Source organism: Trachypithecus francoisi, unplaced genomic scaffold, assembly GCF_009764315.1.
Source record: "Trachypithecus francoisi isolate TF-2019V2 unplaced genomic scaffold, Tfra_2.0 Lachesis_group16, whole genome shotgun sequence".
NCBI classification, from domain to species: domain Eukaryota; kingdom Metazoa; phylum Chordata; class Mammalia; order Primates; family Cercopithecidae; genus Trachypithecus; species Trachypithecus francoisi.
Genome location: NW_022681461.1, coordinates 16,567,233 through 16,591,301, shown reverse-complemented (window position 1 = coordinate 16,591,301; position 24,069 = coordinate 16,567,233). Strand labels below are relative to the sequence as shown.

The window sequence follows — 24,069 nt, the reverse complement described above, 5'->3', positions numbered from 1 at the left end:
TACATAGTGCTTCAGTTCTAAACCTCATGATAGAACTCCAAAGGGTGAATAGGTTCTCAGGCTTGAAGAAGGGAGATTGTGAAAAGGATTTAGATTCAGACTTTTAATAGTGTAGTCCTGATATAGTCCTGAAATGAGAGAAAGCAGTCAGGGTCAGAAAACCAAGGAAGAAACCCTTTAAGCAAGTGTATACATTACTTCAGAAATGGTGTATATTTTACTTTAAATATGTTTAATTGCACAGTTTTTAGGAAAATAAAACAGCACCATGATCATATTACTGTATAATTACCATTGTTTTCCAAGAAGTTACTATGTAGTTACCACATTATCACAGAAAAATAAAGCATGTTATTTCATGGTAACTATGCAATTAGTTCATGTCACCATCAAGCGTACACTTATTGAACCAACAAAGAAATAAAATGTTCCATTTATTTCCCTCCATGCTCATGAGTCATAATATTGTCCCTCTTTTAGAAATGACATAATGAATCAATGTACTAATGTAGGAAATATGCAGATTATGCTTTTTTCCTAATCTTTTTTTTTTTCTGGTGAGCAAATGAATACCTTGGGAACTGAAGATGCAAAACAGTTAGTTAGCACACCAGATAGGCAGGCAAGCAAAAAGATTCTATCAAGCAAATCTGCTGTATTTAATGAGAGAGGAACAAGGACTCCTTTTTGGCTGTGGCGAGGCAGGGATACCTTGGCAAGCCAAGTCCCTCAGTGGCTAGAAGGAATGAGAAAAGGATTAAACATATTTCCTCCTATGTTGCATGCAGGCTGAAAGCATAGCAAACAAAAACTGGTACCATCTTATGTGTACATTCACAGAAGAATTTCAGTTTCTGTTGCACATACTGCGAAGGAAAAATCTAGTGTTTCAATATTTAAATCAGTTCTATAAAAAGCAGACCACTTGGTAAAAGTTTGAATTCACTATCAGAAGCTGGTTCTGGTAGTGCAAAAGAGATGTAGAATTAGAAATAAGGAATACACTAGAATCTTTGTCAATGGCAGCTTGTCTTTCTACTTAAAGCTCTGTGTACAGTCATCTTTCTATGAAGCTAATTGCAAGCTGCTTAAAATAACGAGAATAGTTCTGTTTATTGTAACTAATTGATTTTCAATACTTCAAGATTAATTGGGCAGAACAGGTTATCTCAAGTTTTCTTTGAGGCATGCTTTAGTGGCTCTGAATTAAAGAAATTATTTGATAGATTAGTATAATTTATTTTCACATTTGTTATTTTTTTATAAATAGCTTTAAAATTCTCCAGAGAGGATACCCTATTCCTGTCCTTTTTCTCAATCCTTTCCATTGTTTTCCTGAACAGCATTCAACTAACTTCTTTTTATTTCTAGCGGGAAAATTCCTCTGTTCTCTAGCTGTTCTTAATTTAAATTCTAATCATGAGAGTAAAGAATGTGCTAAAGAGCATCTAAACTCACTAAAGTCTTTAAAATACATAATACTCCCTCTTCAATGGACAAAAAGGTACCTGAGGAAAAATTATGTTTGTATTATCAGCTATACAGTATTTACATTTGTATGTAGATTTCATGAATCCTGGCTGATACATTATTTTTGGAGGCTCTGGATTGAATTCAATACAAGTTTCCACTATTCCTATTAGCGCATACTTTTAATGACTGTTTAAAAGGAGGGAAGCAAATAAACTTTCATCAATGAAGAAGTTCCCTAAAGTTGTACTTGTCTGATTCAATAACTGTCAGTCATAACAATATATATATATATTATTTTAAAGACAAGATAATCAAGGGCTACAACGAATGCCACAGAGATTCGGACTTCTTGAAGGCAGATGTAAATGGAACTAAATCTAAGTCTACCTGTGATTAAATAAATCAGGGTTATTGTGCCTTTCTCTTCACACCTAACCTGTCTTCTCCCCTTTATCAGCCCCAACCTTTCAGTACTTTTATTATACACAAGACACAATCATTCAGTTAAATATCACCTTAAAGTCTTTGTGTGCCATTAAGGATTCAGGGGAAGATTCATTTCTTCAAAAGGAGAAGCAGAGGTATAGTAGGCAGAATTTTATTTTATTTTATTTTATTTTTTATTTTTTTATTTTTTTTGAGACAGAGTCTTGCTCTGTCGCCCAGGTTGGAGTGCAGTGGCCGGATCTCAGCTCACTGCAAGCTCCGCCTCCAGGGTTCACGCCATTCTCCTGCCTCAGCCTCCCGAGTAGCTGGGACTACAGGCGCCCGCCCCCTCGCCCGGCTAGTTTTTTGTATTTTTTTTTAGTAGAGACGGGGTTTCACCGTGTTAGCCAGGATGGTCTCGATCTCCTGACCTCGTGATCCGCCCGTCTCGGCCTCCCAAAGTGCTGGGATTACAGGCTTGAGCCACCGTGCCCAGCCTAGGCAGAATTTTTAAATGGGCCTGGAGATTTTCCACCTTGCTGGTGGGCATCCCCTGCATAATCCTTAGGACTGGGATTGTGATGGATTTTACTCCCATCATTAGGCTATGTTAAAATAGGGAGACTGTCCAGGTGGGCCTGGCCTAATCACCTAAGCCCTTTAATTGATGACACTTTTCTACAACCGGTCACAGAAAAGGAGGTCAGACAGATGTTCCCACTGGCCTGAAAGAAGGCCAATATCCATGATGTGAACTGTCCATACGGGCCACTCCCATCATAAATAACTCCAAAATCCTCTAGTTACTGAGAGAGGTCCCTGGCTAATAGCTAGAAAGAAAATAGGCACCCACAGTCCTAAAACTACAAGGAAATGAATTCTGATAACAATCAGTGAGTCTGGAAGAAGACTCCAAGCCCTGATGAGAACCTCAGGCCTAGCTGACATGTTAATTTTATCCTGATGAGACCCTGAGCAGAGAATCCAGTCACAGACACTGGACACTTGACCTCCAAAAAAAAAAAAGTAAGATTAAAAAAATACTGTTGTTTTGTGCCTCCAAGGTTGTGGTAACTTGCTATGCAGTGAGAGAAAAATAATACAATTGGAAAGAGAGGATCTCCCCTTTGACTCTGTATAAATTTTTTTTCTCCCATACTTTTTATCCCAGAGAGTCTGGAGCTTTGCTGTTGAGGTTTTCACACCATATTACTTTTTCGCTGCCAAAGCTGTAGATACAAGATTCAGTATTAAATGAACATACCTAGTATTTAAAGACTTTATGGCAACAACAAAAAAATGTTCATAGAACCAGGGTTCCCTCAGAAGTATCCACACTCTCTATTAACTTAAGTTTTTCCATGAATGGAGCCTCTTTCTACCCAAACCATAACACTTCTTATTAAGAAAAGGTTAAATAAGCACTTCATGCCACTCAATACCAGAATCTGGTTTTATCTGAAGCATCCACTAGACTGGGATGTAAATGATCATACTGTCAAATGGTATAATTCACAGACAAAGGGAGGGGGAAGAAAATCCAGCTTTGCATCAGCCCACATCAAATCTGTGAAAATCACAAAAGGGATAAGGTTTCAACTCACACAGTTGATGCTGCTTTGTTAAAGGGATATCCCATCAGACTCCCACACAGAGACTCCAAGAGGAAGCCTGATATTGGCAAACTTGCAAAGACATGCAACACTCTTTTCCTTTAATGAGTTACTGCAGATAAAGATGTTACAGTGATCTTTGAGAAGCTGAGCCCATGGATAGACTGTCATTTAATAGTACAATTAAATTGCCTTAAAGGTAAGCCTTATTACAGAACTTGAGAATCCCAAATGGAGTTGTCTCCTAAGTGTTTACATACTGCCCGTCACTTGTCACCAGGTCATGCTTCACTGAAGAACTGGAGGTCCGGGGGAGCTTGGTTCTCCACCATAATCTATTTTTGTATTAATATATGAGCTGAATATCTGATCCCTGTTAAATCATGCTCATATGTTTTGTTTGGTTTTACCCTCAAAGCACCTGGTTTTTAATGCAGTTTTTTTTGAGATATAATTAACAGACCATAAACTGTACCTTTTTAAAGTGTAAAATTCATGAGGTTTTAGTATATTCACAAAGTCATGCAACTATTAACACTGTGTAATTTTAGAACATTTTATCATCCCATAATGAATTCCTTTACCCGTAATCAGTCACTCCCCAGCTCTCCCAGACCCTGGGAACTTCTAATATTCTTTCTATTCTCTATGGATTTGACCACTTTGGATATTTTATACAAATAAAATCACATAACGCATGACCTTTTGTGTGTGGCTTATTGACATATTTCCAAGGTTTATCCATAGTATAGCATAAATAGCACAGTACTTCATTTCATTGCAAGTAGTTCATTTCATTGTAAGGCCAAATAATGTTCCATTGTATGAATATACCACTTTTTGTTTATCTATACATCAATTAGTGGATATTTAGATTATTTTCTGCTTTTTGGCTATGATGTATAATGCTGCTGGGAACATTCATGTACACATTTGTATATAGACCTGTGTTTTTGCTTCTCCTGGAAATAGAATTGTTGGATTATATGTAATTCTATGTTTAACATTTTGAGAAACTGCCAAACTGTTTTCCAAAGTAGCTGCACAATTTTGAAATCTTACCAACTAGGTATAAGGTTTACAATTTCTCCACATCCTCACTAACAATTGTTACTGTCTGCCTTCTTTATTTTAGACATCCCAGAGGGTTTGAAATATTACCTCGTTATAACTTTAATTTACATTTCCATAATGACTAATGATGTTGAGCATCTTTCTTTGTGCCTATTGGCCATCCGTATATATTTTTTTCATTTGTATATCTTCATTGGATAAATGTCTACTCCAATTATTTGCCCATTTTTAAATTGGGTTATTTGTCTTTTTATTGTTGACTTGTAAGTGTTCTTTATATATTCTGAATCTATGTTTCTTATCAGGTATATGATTTGCCAACATTTTTTCCCATTCTGTGGATCACCTTTTCATTTTCTTGGTATTTTTTGAAATATAAAAGTTTTTAATTTTGATATGTTGATATGTTAATTTTGTTATGTACAGTTTATCTATTTTTTCTCACTTGTATTTTTTTGTGTCATATGTAGGAAACCATTGACTAATCCAAAGTCATAAAGATTACTGCCTGTTTTCTTCTAACAATTTATAATTTTAGTTCCCACATTTAGGTCTATGATTCATTTTAATTTTGTGTGTGTGTGTGTGTGGGTGGGTGGGTGTGTGTGTGTGACACAAAGTAGGAATCCAATTTTGGTATTTTAACTGTGAATATCCACTTGACCCAGCACCACTTATTGAAAAGACTACTCTTTTACCATTGAATTGTCTTGGCACCCTTATCAAAAGTCAGTTGAGCATAAATGTATGGGCTTATTTCTGGACTTTCAGTTCTATTCCATTGATGAATATGTATAACCTTATGCCAGTATCACACAATCTTGATTACACTAGCTTTGTAGTAAGTTTTGAAATAGGGAAACGTGAGTCCTCCAACTTTGTTCTATTTCAAGATTGTTTTGGCTATTCTGGGTTCCTTGCATTTCCATATGAATTTTAGGAACAACTTTTCAATTTTTCCAAAAACTGTAGCTGAGGTTTAGATACAAGTTGCATTAACTCTGTTGTAAAATTTAATTAGTATCGCCATCTTAACAATATAATTCTTCCAATCCATGAACATGAGAAGTCTATTTATTAGATCTTTAATTTTTTCAATGATTTCTTGTAGTTTTCATTATAGTATGCAAGCCGTGCACTTCTTTTGTTAAATTTATTCCTAAGTATTGTATTCTTTTATTGTTATTGTAAACAGAATCATTCTCTTAATTTCATTTTCTTATTTTTAATTTTCCAAAAGCAAATAAGGGTGTTGCTTGGTGATCTCATTCACTATTTCCTTACTCTGATATGGTTGGTAAGGATTGCTTACAATTTTGTAAATATTATTTTTCACTTTGCTTTAAACTCTAACTCTCAGTAATCTTCCACCCTCAAAATTACTGACTTTGACCTAAGTCTAGCCAGAGCAATGTGTTTTTAGTACAATATGATTACGATGATTCCTAGGACACCACATCATGATAAAAACAGTATTTGAACTTCTTTCAGTGGTTGTGTTATACTTGCAAGGAATTTTGTGTCTTTGTTTCTCACATAGGATACTTCCTGATTGTTAATAAGGACATTTTAATATAAAAATATAGCTATAAATATAAGATCAACCTCCTACATTATTCATTCAGATAACAAACATTTATTGATCATTGTTTATGTGCCAAGCAATGCTCTAGGTGCTAGGGATGCATCAGAGAACAAATCAAAGATTCATGCCTTCTTGGATCTCACAATTTTTATGCTCAGAATATGTTTACTGTTTGAAAATGAAAAAATGTAACTACTAAGCATCTTGTTCTTGAGAAAATTTTAATCTATTAAGGTAGTCAACAAAGGAATAGGCTGATATTTGCCATGGACATAATTATTGGATACGCATACACATTGTTTGTTTAACTTATTTAATTATATTGTAAGGACTTGGAGTATGAAGATCTCTGTCAAGTGCTGTTTAAGACATAGGTCTGTCTCAAATGACTTACATTTTAAAATGAAAGCTGTGTTGTCCATTCAAAAGCTAGCAGAAGGCAAGAAATAACTAAGATCAGAACAGAACTGAAGGAGATAGAGATAGAAAAAACCCTCCAAAAAAATCAATGAATCCGGGAGTTGGTTTTTTGAAAAGATCAACAAAATTGATAGACTGCTAGCAAGACTAATAAAGAAGAAAAGAGAAGAATCAAATAGACGCAATAAAAAACGATAAAGGGGATATCACAACCAACCCCACAGAAATACAAACTACCATCAGAGAATACTATAAACACCTCTACGCAAATCAACTAGAAAATCTAGAAGAAATGGATAATTTCCTGGACACTTACACTCTCCCAAGACTAAACCAGGAAGAAGCTGAATCCCTGAATAGACCAATAGCAGGCTCTGAAATTGAAGCAATAATTAATAGCCTACCCACCAAAAAAGTCCAGGACCAGATGGATTCACAGCTGAATTCTACCAGAGGTACAAGGAGGAGCTGGTACCATTCCTTCTGAAACTATTCCAATCAATTGAAAAAGAGGGAATCCTCCCTAACTCATTTTATGAGGCCAACATCATCCTGATACCAAAGCCTGGCAGAGACACAACAAAAAAAGAGAATTTTAGACCAATATCCCTGATGAACATCGATGCAAAAATCCTCAATAAAATACTGGCAAACCGAATCCAGCAGCACATCAAAAAGCTTATCCACCATGATCAAGTGGGCTTCATCCCTGGGATGCAAGGCTGGTTCAACGTACACAAATCAATAAACGTAATCCAGCATATAAACAGAACCAAAGACAAAAACCACATGATTATCTCAATAGACGCAGAAAAGGCCTTTGACAAAATTCAACAGCCCTTCATGCTAAAAACTCTCAATAAATTCAGTATTGATGGAACGTATCGCAAAATAATAAGAGCTATTTATGACAAACCCACAGCCAATATCATACTGAATGGGCAAAAACTGGAAAAATTCCCTTTGAAAACTGGCACAAGACAGGGATGTCCTCTCTTACCACTCTTATTCAACATAGTGTTGGAAGTTCTGGCTAGGGCAATCAGGCAAGAGAAAGAAATCAAGGGTATCCAGTTAGGAAAAGAAGAAGTCAAATTGTCCCTGTTTGCAGATGACATGATTGTATATTTAGAAAACCCCATCGTCTCAGCCCAAAATCTCCTTAAGCTGAGAAGGAACTTCAGCAAAGTCTCAGGATACAAAATTAATGTGCAAAAGTCACAAGCATTCTTATACACCAGTAACAGTCAAACAGAGAGCCAAATCATGAATGAACTTCCATTCACAATTGCTTCAAAGAGAATAAAATACCTAGGAATCCAACTTACAAGGGATGTAAAGGACCTCTTCAAGGAGAACTACAAACCACTGCTCAGTGAAATCAAAGAGGACACAAACAATGCTCATGGATAGGAAGAATCAATATCATGAAAATGGCCATACTGCCCAAGGTCATTTATAGATTCAATGCCATCCCCATCAAGCTACCAATGACTTTCTTCACAGAATTGGAAAAAACTGCTTTAAAGTTCATATGGAACCAAAAAAGAGCCCGCATTGCCAAGACAATCCTAAGTCAAAAGAACAAAGCTGGAGGCATCACGCTACCTGACTTCAAACTATACTACAAGGCTACAGTAACCAAAACAGCATGGTACTGGTACCAAAACAGAGATATAGACCAATGGAACAGAACAGAGCCCTCAGAAATACTACTACACATCTACAGCCATCTGATCTTTGACAAACCTGAGAAAAACAAGAAATGGGGAAAGGATTCCCTATTTAATAAATGGTGCTGGGAAAATTGGCTAGCCATAAGTAAGAAGCTGAAACTGGATCCTTTCCTTACTCCTTATACGAAAATTAATTCAAGATGGATTAGAGACTTAAATGTTAGACCTAATACCATAAAAACCCTAGAAGAAAATCTAGGTAATACCATTCAGGACATAGGTATGGGCAAGGACTTCATGTCAAACACCAAAAGCAACGGCAACAAAAGCAAAAATTGACAAATGGGATCTAATTAAATTAAAGAGCTTCTGCACAGCAAAAGAAACTACCATCAGAGTGAACAGGCAGCCCATAGAGCGGGAGAAAATTTTTGCAATCTACTCATCAGACAAAGGGCTAATATCCAGAACCTACAAAGAACTCAAACAAATTTACAAGAAAAAAAACAAACAACCCCATCAAAAAGTGGGCAAAGGATATGAACAGACATTTCTCAAAAGAAGACATTCATACAGCCAACAGACACATGAAAAAATGCTCGTCATCACTGGCTATCAGAGAAATGCAAATCAAAACCACAATGAGATACCATCTCACACCAGTTAGAATGGCAATCATTAAAAAGTCAGGAAACAACAGGTGCTGGAGAGGATGTGGAGAAATAGGAACACTTTTACACTGTTGGTGGGACTGTAAACTAGTTCAACCATTATGGAAAACAGTATGGCGATTCCTCAAGGATCTAGAACTAGAAGTACCATATGACCCAGCCATCCCATTACTGGGTATATACCCAAAGGATTATAAATCATGCTGCTATAAAGACACATGCACACGTATGTTTATTGCGGCACTATTCACAATAGCAAAGACTTGGAATCAACCCAAATGTCCATCAGTGACAGACTGGATTAAGAAAATGTGACACATATACACCATGGAATACTATGCAGTCATAAAAAAGGATGAGTTCGTATCCTTTGTAGGGACATGGATGCAGCTGGAAACCATCATTCTCAGCAAACTATCACAAGAACCCAAAACCAAATACCACATGTTCTCACTCATAGGTGGGAATTGAACAATGAGATCACTTGGACACAGGAAGGGGATCATCATACATCGGGTCCTATTGTGGGGAGGGGGGAGAGGGATAGCATTAGGAGATATACCTAATGTAAATGACGAGTTAATGGGTGCAACACCAACATGGCACATGTATACATATGTATACATGTAACAAACCTGCACGTTGTGCACATGTACCCTAGAACTTAAAGTATAATTTTTAAAAAACTTATAAATACATTTATTTGAAAACTTGGAAAGACAAAATTAATGAGTCATTGCTGAACTCAGTAAATTAAAAATTTAAATAAAAAACTCAATAATATAGAATGAAAAAACTGAAATAAGAACAGAGATTAATACAAATAGAAAACAAAAAAATGCCAATGATTTATATACCCAAAGCTGTTGCTCCGAAGAATTTTGTTACAAACAAAAGCATAAATCTTTAAGAATCAGCTAAAAATCAAGTGAATATCAAATTATTTCATTTCAATAATGGCACCACAAACAAAGCTTAACTTTACTTATTGACTGGAAGCAAAAATTTGCAAGGACATAACTGATGAAGGCTTAGAACACTGAAAAACAAAAACTTTTGTATAAATAAGAAACTTACTACCAATATTTGGAATTGATTAAAGATACCACCATTAAGCAATTCACAGAATGGACAAAAACATGAACAAATCCTTAACCTCACAATTAATCTGAGACACACAGGATGAACAACTAACAGTTACCATTTCATGCATGACAATGACAAAAATGTTTAAACGTGATAAAAACCCCTCCATGAAGGCAGAAATCTTTGATTTTTTCCTTGTTCCGTCCTTAGCACATAGAACAGTATTTGGTTAATGGGAACCACTCAGTAAGCATTAAGTGACTGGATAAAATATTCAGTACTGGTAAGCATAGGGAAACCAGACTTCTCATGTACTCTAAGTCTAAAATAATTCAGTTACATTAGAGAATAATCTAGTCAAGTTGGAAGGTGTACATGCCTTTCAATCCAGCTCTTCCACTTCTAGATGTCCATCCCTGGGTAGTCTTCCACATGGGTTAAAGAATATTCACTGCAACATTGTCTCTAATGAAATATTTGAAATAAAAATCCTTAAATCCCTTTTTAAAGACTGGTTAAATAAGTAGAACATATTCATATTATAGATGTTTTCCATATGGATGCAACAGTAAAGATTAGTGAACTAAAGCTTTATGTAATAACATAGATTATCATAAGTATAGCATACAAATGAAATCTTTGTACTAAAGCATGCTTGGGGATTTTATTTGCCAAGTTTAGGATAGTAATTGCCTTTGTCGGGGGCCAATAAGAGATGAAAGTGAATACAGCTCTTCTACTGTACATGTCACGGACATTTTTGTTAAAATAAAAGATCTGTTTTGGTTTGCTTAAAGAAAAGATCTGAGTCAGATAAAAGGTTAAAATTTGTTGAAGTCAAATGGGTAGTAAGGATATGAATTTTCTTTAAATTATCTTTATATTTTATGTATGTTGGAAATATTTTATAAGCTATTTCATGTAAGATAATTCATATTATTTTATAAGATGAAAGAATAGAAAAAGATATGGAAGAACAGGATTTTGCTTGCCCCTGAGCAGGGGCAGTGTCTTTTTCAATTGGGGAGCAATGTGTGCTAAGCAAGAAGAAACCTGAAGTGATATGGGACTAAATGAGTGTGGTAATATAAGGCCCACAACCTCAGACAGCAAGATAAGAATTGTGGTTAACAGTCTATGAAACATCCTGAGCTATCTAGATCAGTATATGAAATGCATATCCATAACAAAGATGGAGTATATAAAAAGGGCACAGGATCTGGAGAATGAATTGGGGCACCATATATTTTAAAAAGGCAAGGTCTGGAAAAGGCTCTTTGTGATTTCAACATAAATCTTCTGACGAATTTAAAAACTTTTCAAAAGAAGGCTAACCCTGGTAATGCTGTTCTGAAGATGAAAACAAATAAATATCATCACTACCGGTGGGGCACGGTGGCTCATGCCTGTGATCCCAGTTCTGGGGAGGGAGGCCTAGGCAGACAGACCACCTGAGGTCAGGAATTTGAGACCAGCCTGGCCAACATGATGAAACTCCATCTTTACTGAAAATACAAAAATTAGCCAGGGGTGGTGGCGGGCGCCTGTAATCCCAGCTACTTGGGAGACTGAGGTGGGAGAATCACTTGGACCTGAAAGGCGGAGGTTGCAGTGAGCTGAGATCACGCCACTTCCAGCCTGGGTGACAGAGCAAGACTCCACCTCAAAAAAAAAGAAAAGAAAAGGCAAGAAATGAAAAAGGGCTTTGTGATTTAAACATTAATCTTCTGACAAATTTTAAAACTTTTCAAAAGAAGACTAACCCTGGTAATGCTGTTCTGAAGATGAAAGCAAGTATCATTACTACCAGAGACAGAATGTCATTAGCACAAAAAAAAAAAAAAAGAGTAGCTTGCTTAGGGCCATAATGAATGCCAGGGACAAAGTCGACATGAACATCCCAGTCTTTTTAAGTCCTTTCTTGTCCACACAAGGAAATCTGTGTATCTGCAACCAAAGGAAGACTTAAGCTTTGGCTGGCCTTGGCTCTGCCCCCATCAAACCGGAGCTCATTGAACTGTTTAATTGTGAATAGCTTCTTTGGTTTTTAAACTGGTTAAATGATGAAAATCTGTGCACAAACTTGCAAATGAATCAGAGAAAGACAAAGGCCTTTGAAACGGACATTTCAAAGGAGCTAAGTAGGCAAAGGAGCCTGCAAGTAATTGTTCATATTTCATGGGGACTTGGCTTTTCATGAATTCATCTCAGTGTCATCTTTCATACATATTACAGTGTCAGTTCATTAACATTCTTCATGCAGTGCTGAACCTGGTCAGACTGAAACGGGGCTGACAAACCTCATGTCTGCCGCACAGATAACCAGGCCTTATGAAGGTGAAATTAGTTTTCAGGAGCTGCACTGCTCACTTGATTGATTCCGTCTTAGAAGTCATATGACTTAATGTTTCCTGCTTGGGCTGCCTCTGTCATGCAAACATGACCTGATAACACATTGTCAGGAGCGCTCCAGAGAGCTAACAGCAATCTAACATCTTTCTACTGAGTGTGAAGTTCCATCTGAAATGTGCATATTTGATAAGCAGCTCGTCTTCTCTCTGTCCTTTTCATTTTCAGAAAGTTAATCTTCCCTGCTCTACTGAGTGCACTGGAGGGATGAGGTGGGCAGACATGCCGCAGGTGGCCCCAAACTCTGGCACCTGGGGAAGCTTACTGTGTAGAGGCCAACGTGTCTGGACATCACTTCCAAGAGGTAGCCAGGCAAGAAGTGACAATGCAAGTCTGCCATCGTGTTCAGAGGTGCCAGCAATGCCAAGGACTCAGGAGGAGAATTAAAATCAGAGAATTTCATTACTGTGTTGTTTGACTTTGTTGTTACGGATTCATTTAACCATCTCTCTACCGTGGGAAAAATGTGTATCCTATGTCCAGTATGAAATAAAAACTGCCTCCTTCCGAATTAGGGGTGGCTGAACCACAGAATTTTAAAACTGGAAAACACATAGAACTCTCCCATTTCATAGCCCCATTTTACAAATGAGCAAATCTAGGCTGGGAAGGGCTAAGTGGCTCATCAAAGTCACATCGCTATATTAGTGGTAGATCAAGGACTAAGACTAAGATCTCTAGGTCATTTTAGTTTTTCCAGCACTCGTTGTACCATTCTTCACCTCAAAGTCTGACTCAGGTGTCAACGAGCTTCCAAGCAAGGGTCACATTTGAATTGAATACAAGTTTTCATCCTGATCTAGCTTCCAATTTCCTCATACAACATAATTTTTTATTGAACTTCACACATGACAAAGTATAATCGCAGACATGATTTCATTGCTGTACACAAAGAAATTTTATAAGATAAAGCATGGCAGGCATTGTTGTCACTTTACAGGTAAAGAAGCCAAGAATCAGCAAAGTAAGGTGACTTCTACAGGGTAAGTCAGAAAGTACTTGGAGGAGTACTAGTTTGATTTGAGATAACCAAAGGAGAGAAAGGCATGAGAACCCAAGAACTAGAATATCCAATATTGAAGAATGGCCAAGTGTCAGTTACATTGCCAGACTAGAAAGCAACCAGACCAGATGAAAGGAAGAGGGCAGGGTGGTCCAGAAGGAAGACTCCAAGAAAATAAAACCAAAGTAAGTGATCTTATTTTTTTAAATTACTAACTTTACAGCTTTAGTAAAATATAATTGACAAATAAAAATTATATGTATGTACAGTATACATGTTTTGATACATGTATATGTGTAATTATTAAATCAAGCTAATAAACATATCCATTTCCTCATATACTTGTCATTTTTTGTGGTAAGAATATTTAAGATCCACTTTCTTACCAAATGTAAGGAGACTATAGTCTCTGTTCTGTATAATAGATCCCGAGAACTTACTTATCCTAACTGAAACTTGTATACTTTGACCAACCTCTCAGCCCACGGCCACCACCATTCTATTATCTCTGCTTCTGTGAGTTCAACTTTTTAAGATTCCACATGTAAGTTAGATTGTGCGGTATTTGTCTCTCTGTGCCTGAATTCTTTCATTCAGCATAGTGTCCTCCAGGTTCATCTGTGTTGATATGGTTCAGCTCTGTATCCACACCCACATCTCATCTTGATTGTACTCCCATAATCCCCACATGTTGTGGGAGGGACCCAGTGGGAGGTCATTATAATTATGGGGGCAGTTTGCCCCATATTCTCATGGTACTGAATAAGTCTCATAAGATCTGATGGTTTTATAAGGGGTTTCCACTTTTGCATCTTCCTCATTTTCTCTTGCTGCCACCACGTAAGAAATGCCTTTTGCCTCCCACCATGATTCTGAGGCCTCCCCAGCCATGTGGAACTGTAAGTCCAATTAAACCTCTTTTTCTTCCCAATCTCGGGTATGTCTTTATCAGCAGCATGAAAATGAACTAATACGTATGTTGTCACAAATGACAGGATTTTCTTCCTTTGTAAGACTGAAGGGTATTCTATTATATATACATTTTCTTTATCCATTCATCCATCAATGGACACTTAGGTTGGTTGCATATCTTGGCTATTGTAAATAATGCTGCAATGAACATGGGAGTGCAGCTATCTCTTTGATATACTGATTTCATTTTCTTTGGCTACAAACTCAGAAGTAAGATTGCCGGATCATATGGTATTTCTATTTTTATTAAGAAACTGCCATTCTGTTTTCCATGATAGCCATACTAATTTATATTCCCACCAAAAGTGTGTAAGAGTTCCCTTTTCACCACATCCTTGGCAACTCTTCCCTTTTTCATCACCCCCGACTTTTCCCTTTTATTGATAATAGCCATTGTAACAGGTGTGAGGTGATATTTCATTGAGATTTTGATTTGCATTCCTCCGAACAGTGATTAAGGATTTTTTTCATATATGTGTTAGTCATTTACATGTCTTTTGAGAAATTGATTCATATCCTTTTCTCATTTTTTATTGGGTTATTTGGTTTTTTGCTGTTATTTGTGTTCCTTATATATTTTGGATATTAATCCCTTATCAGATACATGGTTTGCAAATATTTTCTCCCATTCTGTAGGTTTTCTGTTCACTCTTGATTGTTCCGTCTACTATGCAAAAGTTTCTGGTTCGATGCAATCCATTTGTCCATTTTTTATTCTGTTGCCTGTACTTTTGAGCTCATATCACAAATATCATTGCTCAATGTCAAGAAGCAAACATTTTCCTTATACTTTTTTCTAGTAGTTTCACAGTTTCAGGTTTTACATTTATATCTTTAATCTATTTGCAGCTGATGTTTGTATGTAGTATGATATAAGGGTCCAATTTTATTCTTCAGGAGGTGGATATTCAGTTTTCCCATTGTATGTTCTTGACACCTCTGTCTAAAAAGCAATTGACTATAGATGTGTGGATATATTTCTGGGCTCTCGATTTTGTTTCATTTGTGTATGTGTCTGTTTTTATGCCAGTACCATGCTGTTTTGATTACTATAGCTTTGCGTATGTCTGATTTGTTTTATCATTGATAAAAGAATATTCATTTGTTGTTGAAAGATCTAAAGGAGAATTTTGGGGGAAAATCCAAAGGTACTTAGAAAACTATGTAAATTTTAAAGAGACGATGATTATCCTTAGGAAATATTCAAAAGAAAGCATTATTCTGATAGACTATTTGGCTCTGATGTAAACAATATTTAAATGTCATTAACAGTACCATCACTGACTTTGGATTAACAAAGGTTTGTAATTAAGTATTTTGGGAAGATAGTAGGAGTATAAGAAAGCCAAATCCTCATCTACACAAAAAGGAAGTCAATAAATGAAGTCTGAAGTTGATAAATCTGTCAGTTGGCTTTTGCTATGTAACAACTACAAATGCTAGTGGTTTAAAACATGGACCATATTAATTGTTCTAGATTCTATGGAGTAACAATTTAGGCTGCACTTAGATGGGATAATGCATCCTTGCTCTGTGGGATTACAGCTTATCCATGTGTTGTAGTCAATTAATGGTAGGTGACTTCACACATGTATGTGGGCAGTCACTGGCTGTTAGCTGGGCCAACGGTGGCAACTGAGCCTTGTGTCACTCATCCAATAAACTAGCCAAGGCTTGTGTACATGGTAGTAGCTCTGCGAGCAGTGATGAAGCAAACCCTGATGCAAACTTCTGCTTTTATCATGTTTTCTAACGACACACTGGCCAAAGCAAGTCACATGGCCAGGCCCAGATTCAAAAGGTGGAGAAATAGACTTTACCTCTTCAAGGATGGCTGCCTTAACATTACTTGAGTGGAGACATAGTTGGGATAAAGTTTTCAATGAGATTTGATAGAGCTTCAAAAGTTCTGTGTCTAAAACTATTTAGAAGGTATGATGATGTGCTCCAGAAGTTATGTAATGTAATACATAAGTGGATCTAGAAATGAAGGTTCTGATGTTAGTTCAATTAAAGCATTTTATAAAATATGTTAAAATTCTCAATTAGCGTGTTATTTTACGTACTATGAGTTTAAATGTATCTATAACTAAATTAGGCCTTGAATCTACTATATCCCTGAAATACTGAAGTTGGCCAAAAACTAGCTTTCTGTTGAGACCATGATAATTTCCTTATGTTTGGTGAGGACATATATATTCAGCCACATAGAATATATTATGTCAAAAGTTTAACAAAATTTTAGTAATAGTTATTTATTGGTAATGGAACTGCTAGGAATTTTAGAAATCTTTGGTTGTAATAGTCTAGTTTTCTGAAGGAAATATGTATTATTGGCTGGGCGCGGTGGCTCATGCTTGTAATCCTAGCACTTTGGGAGGGCGAGGCAGGTGGCTCATGAGGTCAGGAGTTCAAGATCAGCCTGGCCAAGATGGTGAAACCCCATCTCTACTAAAAATGCAAAAATTAGCCAGGCATGGTGGCAGGCACCTATCATCCCAACTACTCGGGAGGCTGAGGCAGAGAATTGCTTGAACCCGGGAGCTGGAGGCTGCAGTGAGCTGAGATCGCACCGCTTCACTCCAGCCTGGGTGACAGAGCGAGACTTCATCTCAAAAAAAAAAAAAAAAAAAAGGTATTATTTGAACACTAGTTTCCATCTCCCACTCTATCACTCTATCAGCTTTAGGTCGTTGGTGTAGATGGAAGGAAGAAAGTCTCACTCACAAAAGGTCAAACAAGGTCAAACAATCAATGGGTTCACAGCCCAGGAGCTGGCAAAGGAAAGTTCCCTTCCATATGAAAACTGAGTGTTCAGTGAGTTTAGTTAATGAAGATCAGTATCCCTGCAGAGATTCTTCAGACAAACCAGAGAAAAATTAGCTGTGGAGGTGATGAAACTTTTCCATATCCTAATTGTGGTGGCGTTTAGAATTCAAAAAAATGAGCAAAGCATAAAAAGTCAATTTTCCTGAAGGATAACATAAAAAATAAAATTAAAGCAACACAGAAGTCATGGAAAATACTAGTTCTCCATTCCTCCAGGATAGGAAAGAATCAGTTTTTAAAAACAATACAAAAAGGAACTGTCTGATTTTAATTTCTTGGAAAGACTGTTTGCATTACATCCTGGATAAGGCTTCTTCTCTGTAGACTAGGCCTACATGCCACAAACAAAAAAAATCATACAACGATTGAATGTCCATACCAAAAGAAGTCAAACATCCTTATCTTGCCGCACATTAAATAATTATTTTAATTCATTCATTTTTCCCAATGGAAGGCCTATTTCCTAAATTCTTCTGTTTTCTTTGAACACCATTAGTATCCAACATTGTATCCAACACCTCACTCATTGTTTGGCACATGGTAAGCATGCAATACATTTCTGTCAAAAATCAATCATTTATGTTTACCCCCAAATGGGCATATTCTGTTGATATCAACATAACACTGAAAAATTTATCTTAGCATCACCCAATAAATGATTGCTCATTAATGTCAATGGCCACATAGAGCAAATATAAGCAAAACAAATCCACAGATATGTGCGTTCAATAGCCTGTATACATTTATCTTCACACATTTTTGGCATGGGCTAGTGTCTGGCTCTACGATGCCTGCTGATTCAGACTTTTGAGAGACAGATAAAGATTAGGGTATCAAAGAGAACAGTGTAATATTAGGGGATGTGTTTAAGAATTCTGAACATTTCATATTTTGACTGGATAAAGGATAGGAAAATAATTATCAAACTCCTCTGTCTTTCCTCTAGTGTTATCAGTTTACACTCAACATCAAATCTATCTGTGATATTTAGCATTACTCAAGGATGCTGCCATACCCACTCTAGAAGGAAAAATGAGAGAGAAGCCCTTCTTCAAAGGTGTCACAGCCCAGAGAACAGACACCTAAAACGAATGTAACCTTTGTAACCTAATTACCAACTGCAAGACTCTGAACTCTGACAATTAGGTTCCTGTGCCTTTTGGCTTAGGAAAATTCATGTTGTTGACCTAAGGTGAACAATGATGAACACGTCCTCCTGGTTAGTTTAGATTTCATCAGCCTTCCCCAGGCAAACTGTTGATCTCTTTTTCGCTTTTCCAGAACCAAGTCCAGGCTATAGCCATTGGCAGAGCAGTTGTATTATGGGTCAAGCAATCAGTCGTCTGGGGTTGAAATCTCCGAACAGTTTTTCCATCTGTGACATCAATTCTGTGTGGGAGCAGAGGTGACAGTCCTGCGTGTTAGCTGGAGTGTTTGCTCTGCTTCACAGAGTACAGACAAGCCGGTGCTTCCCCTCACCTGGCCAGTGCGTGCTGGAAGCTTGCTCAGGTTCATGTCGCAAATGCAGCTGCAAGCCTGGCCACATTGATTGTATGTCCCAGTCCCCCTCGCACTTAAAAAAAAAAAAAAAAAAAAAAGAGAAACTGTCCTTTACTGGTCCCTCTTCCTCAACACATTTGAAAAATTTCCTCCAGGTTGAAGCATTCATTCATTTTCCTTTGAAATTCTTTAGATGCATTTTTCAGATCAGCCACTAGATGCCCAGATGCCAAAATAAAACTCTAGCAGCTTTTCCAAGGGAAAACACGATGGTTTTGTAATTTAACAAAGATAGATTATTTTAACTATGCTGTCTAGAAGCCTAGGAAAGGCTTTTGTGTCCTCGGGGAGTAGTTTAGTTGCTGTTTTTTAATGTATAGAACAACGTCTTTATACAGATTAAGAGAAAAAAGCTCTTAAACCAAAATTACTGAAAATAAAGTTCAGAAGCTGCCACTACTTTACTGACAATATAGTGTAGAAAAAAAGATATAACTTTTGCCTTAGACTATAGTACCCAAACTCCAACTTTCATGCTTCCCATAATAATAAAATGAAATAAAAATATTTTTTAAAAAATTGTCCTACCAGCATCGCTCTCTAGCTTACCTGTAGTAGCGCCTGGAATACCAGGGTCTGAACACACAAAAATTGAGGAAGCAACCAGGGGCGTTAAAGTATCCCTGACACAAGTAGGGTTAATATCATAATTTCATTGTCCATGTTCTTTTTCGGCTTTTTCTGCTCTATTTAGAGGATAGATCAGGTCCATTCTGGCTTATTATGTATGTGTTAATTTTTACACAGAGCCTCACTCTGCCACCTAGGCTGAAGTACAGCGACGTGATGTTTGATCATTGCAACCTTGAACTCCTGGGCTCAGCAATCCTTCTGCCTCAGCCTCCCAAAGTGCTGGGATTACAGGCATGAGCCACTGTGCCCGGCCATTCTGGCTACTTTTTATGTGGGACATGGACAATCTACTGAGCATCCAGACACCAGAGACTGGGCGGCGAAGAACCTCAAAATCACACCCTGGAAATACTAGTGAAGCAACAGATTTGCCTGCATCTGAGTGGCTGGGAAGAGAGGGAGAGAGCAGAGTGTAAGAAAGGTGTTTAAATACCAAAAAGACTATACATGGAATTCCAAAATTATGGCACTAGAAGGAAACTTTAAGGGCACTTCCACCAACAGAAAAGACAATGTTCTCACCCTCATGGCCCCTTTCCTCACTGATGGACATAAGGCCTTCCCATGCAATATAACTAAGTTATATAATTGTCAACAAGGTGATGGTCCAAAACAATGTAGGAAAAATACTGTATAGATAAATTAAAATACCCAGGCCAGCCTCACACCCATCTTGGGGTCTATCACTCAAATATTTTCCTGTCTCACTCCCAACCTGCCTCCACTGGCCAGGGGCACTTCACCATTTGCCTCAGCAAAGTATCTCACTGCCGCCACACTTAGCGATCCAAGTCAAACTTTCTCCTTGGCCCTAGAGAGAGAAGAAAGCTGTTTTGTCCCTTTGGGCAAAGACTTAACTTCTGCAAGACTTCCTTTCCTGTTCCATGATATTCCTGGAGTGATTACACAATCACCCCAGATTCTGATCCAGATACATGATGAAATAGGCTGAAATATTTAGATTTTCCCACTGTCACCTAATGCAAGAAAGAACTGGCTGTTAAAGCTGAGAAAAAGTGAAATGTGTGAAGTCCAAAGTACTGAGCACCCCATCACTGGAAAGGGTTTAGAATGAGGCAGTGAAATCCCAGCCCAGGAAACAGTTCGTGAATTGAGGGAACAATTAGCTTCAGAGTCCTCATTTAGTATTTCCCATCTAATTCTATGTTTCTATTATTTTTATAGACAGCATACTGGAATGTAAAAAGGGCAGGTCCAGCATTGGGGAGCCACACAGAATAATGATATACCAAACCATTGTTTTTAAAGATGGATTTTCCTAAGATGGCAAGCGATTATATGAGATTTTGGAGGTTAACTCTTAACAGGGCTGTACATAAAACTGAAAAAACATTTGCTTTAAAAATTATCAAAGGAAAATGACTCCTTTTTTTAAATAATTGTGCCTACCTTAAGCAATGCTGTCTATGAAATACTGACACCTGAATCATTCAGACAATTCTAGAATCACCTCCTTTAAGGAGTAAGTAAACCTCCTTACTGAAAAAGATAAAGTCGAGTCAGGCTTCTTGCTGGTGAATGCTAAACCGGGTATCTGGCAATGTTGGTCCTACTGTTCACATGTTCTGTGTTTTTAGGAACTATGATCTGCACCATCACACACCGTGTCCAGGAGGAGTTTCTCCCATGTCAGTGAGGGCAAAGGAGTGGGTAGACTTTATTGTCAGGTTGCAGAGGCAGAAGGTAGCAGAAAAGATAAACCATTTGCACGTATTTCTCCCTGAGGCAAGGGACCTAAACAAAACTCTTATATTAGAAGTATTATACATCAAGTAATTCAAAGCAATATTTACACTCAAAGGAACTGTAGAGGTTGTCCATTTACCCACCTATAGTGTTACATGCTATCAAAATTTCATGCTCTGGAAAAGCCAGGTTCTTGCAGCAACATCCACCCAGAACAGCACCAAGGTTTGGGAATGAAGCCATTGCCACTCCAAGATTCATTCACGCCAAGCTTTGGTGTAAATTTCTTTCTTCTACCACATAGCTATTTTTACAGCAGAAAATGTTAGCCAAAAGACCATAAAACCCACCTATTCCCTCTCTTCTCATGAGAGTCTTACAAAATGGTATATCACCTATGTATGCAATTTAACTTTGGTTCAAATCAGCACCATTATTAATATTCTCCCAAAAGTTACACTAAGAAGACTTGCCATTTAGATGTTGTCATTGCTCCAACAACATAGTTTCTGTTAATCATGCAATGACATGGAGGAGGCCCCAAAGAAAATGATGTGAGGAATAACAGGCTATGACTTAATGTGTTCATTCATTGATCTATTCTGCCATGCATTCAACATTGATTTATTAAACACTGACTTTGTGACTGGCACAGCATTAGGCATTACAGGTGTAGATATGTGCAAGATCCACAATCCCTGCTCAGTATGGGACTGAGTGTCAACTCAATATAGTAAGTGGTGCAAGGTGTAATAGAAACATAACATGCACAGGGTGAATGCCCTTATCTCTGCTTGAGCAAGGACTATAGTTCTTAGCTTAAAAGCTGAGCACTGGCTGGGTGTGGTGGCTCACATCTGTAATCCCAATACTTTGGGAGGCTGAGGCAGGCAGATGACCTGAGGTCAGGAGTTTGAGACCAGCCTGACCAATATGATGAAACCCTGTCTCTACTAAAAATACAGAAATTAGCCAGGCATGGTGGCAGGCGCCTGCAATCCCAGTTACTTGGGAGGCTGAGACAGGAGAATCGCTTTAACCCGGGAGGTGGAGGTTGTAGTGAGCCAAGATGATGCCATTGCACTCCAGCCTGGGCAACAAGAGCGAAGCCCCATTAAAAAAAAAAAAAAAAAAAAGTAGAGCACTGAGATCAAGAATTGGAGGGGAAAGTCACCAAGTCATGAGGAAGCCAGTCCTTTGGTTATGGAATATATGGGGGTGGCAAGAAGGGCGAGAGAACACAAAGCTAGAAAGGTGGGGAGCAGTCAGAAAATAAAGAGTTTGCATGACTTTGTCCTAAAGTCCTGATGAATTGAGGAATTTTAAGAAAGAGCGTGGTTAGCATGATTTTATTCATGTCCTACAAAGACCACCCTATGGCAGTGAGAACAATGTACTGTAATAGGAAGAGAGAAGATCAGAGGAAAAGAAAACTACCAGGAGGACCCACTGTATGGGAGAAAACTTTTCTTCTCTCTCAGGTTTAGTACCTGGGGCTGTGCAAATTAAACTGACAGAAGATTAATAGGAAAATAAAAACAATTTATATGTGCAATATATACAGAAGAGCTCAATGATGAGTAACTCAAAGGGGTAGTTAGAATTTGGAACTTATAGGCCTCTTAATAGGTGAAGAAGAGGGACAGAAAGGCACTTACAGAAAAACACATGACTTTTTGGAAGGATAAATGGATTTTTAGGATTAACAAGAGATAAGAAAGTTTATAATAATGTTTGTCTATAAAGGTATGAGTAATCTTTCAGTCTCTTCAGGACCATAAAACTCCCCTGGAGAAGGGATTTGGGGTAGGTTTCATTCACATTCTCCCTTCTGGGAGTAGATCCTAACATTTGTGGCAGTCTTGTTGCTGCTTTAAACTCAGATAAGAAAAGCTCAAAGAAGTCTTTTTTTCTGCATCTGTTGAATCTCAAATGTCTTCAGCTTAAAATAATCTTTATACCAAGGGGCATATTTTGGGGTGGCATATTCTGATCCCCTTTAGCAACAAAGAATATTCCAAGGCAATGGTAGTAAAGATAAAAAGGAGCCAGTTTACAATGCAGATTTGTCAGTTTTAGTTGACCAACTAGGTATTGGGGACCAGGGTTAGAAAGGAGAGGGAATCAGGGTTTATTGATGGTTATCCAGCCTTGTCTAGAACTGTAGCCCTTAAACCTAGGTGCATAGTATTATTAATTAAGGAGGCTTTAATAACATCCAGCCTGGGCCCTCCTCCCCTCAGGGGTCCTATTAAACTGGTGTAGGATAAGGCTCAGGGAACAGTATTTTTTAAAAGCTCCCCAGATGACTATATTGTGAGTCAGGTTTGAGAACTTGCCATCTAGGGGATAAATGTGATGCCAAGAGACAGGAAACTCAGGAAGTTGTTGACAGGTGGTTGATGTTGCAGAGAAAGGAGAAGGACATCTAGGGTTTCTCTCTGGCCTTCCTGAGGTTGAGAAGGAGGTCAATTTCAGGTTAGCATAGATTTCAATGTCTGTGTTATTACTCAACAATGTGCCATAACATTTGTTGAAACGCTCTGATTTTTGGTTCCAAATGTACAGCTTCCTTTACTATGAGAAACATTGGTAAGACGTGAGAAGAGAAAACAACTGCAGGGAAATGTTTCTGCAGAAAAGGGCATAAAAAGGGTCAAGGATAAAACAGCAGGAATTTACATCCAAATTCAAAACCATGTGCTGCATTTCATTTCTGGGGAAAGCTTCCTAACTCATGAATCCTTTTCTAAGTGAAACTCTTGAGTCAGGAAACCATTGCTGTGCAGGAATCATGCCAGTACCCTGGGGCACTGAGGGATTAATGAATACTTGTATTATTGGCCCATCCTACAATCCAATGAATAATCAATGGTACTTAAAGCTCCTCAAGTAATTGAATTGCAAACCTGGTAGTAAAGGAACCTGTACT

At 37.7% G+C, this 24,069-nt stretch overlaps 1 long non-coding RNA gene across 1 annotated transcript in view; it reads left to right on the top strand.

Annotated features, from left to right (window-relative positions):
• LOC117099308 overlaps positions 1-12,809 on the top strand; it is a 59,229-nt gene extending 46,420 nt beyond the window's left edge. Inside the window, exon 3 of the long non-coding RNA XR_004443756.1 lies at positions 12,602-12,809. This is a non-coding gene — a long non-coding RNA (uncharacterized LOC117099308). The remainder of the gene's footprint in view (positions 1-12,601) is intronic.
• The last annotated feature ends 11,260 nt before the right edge of the window (positions 12,810-24,069 follow it).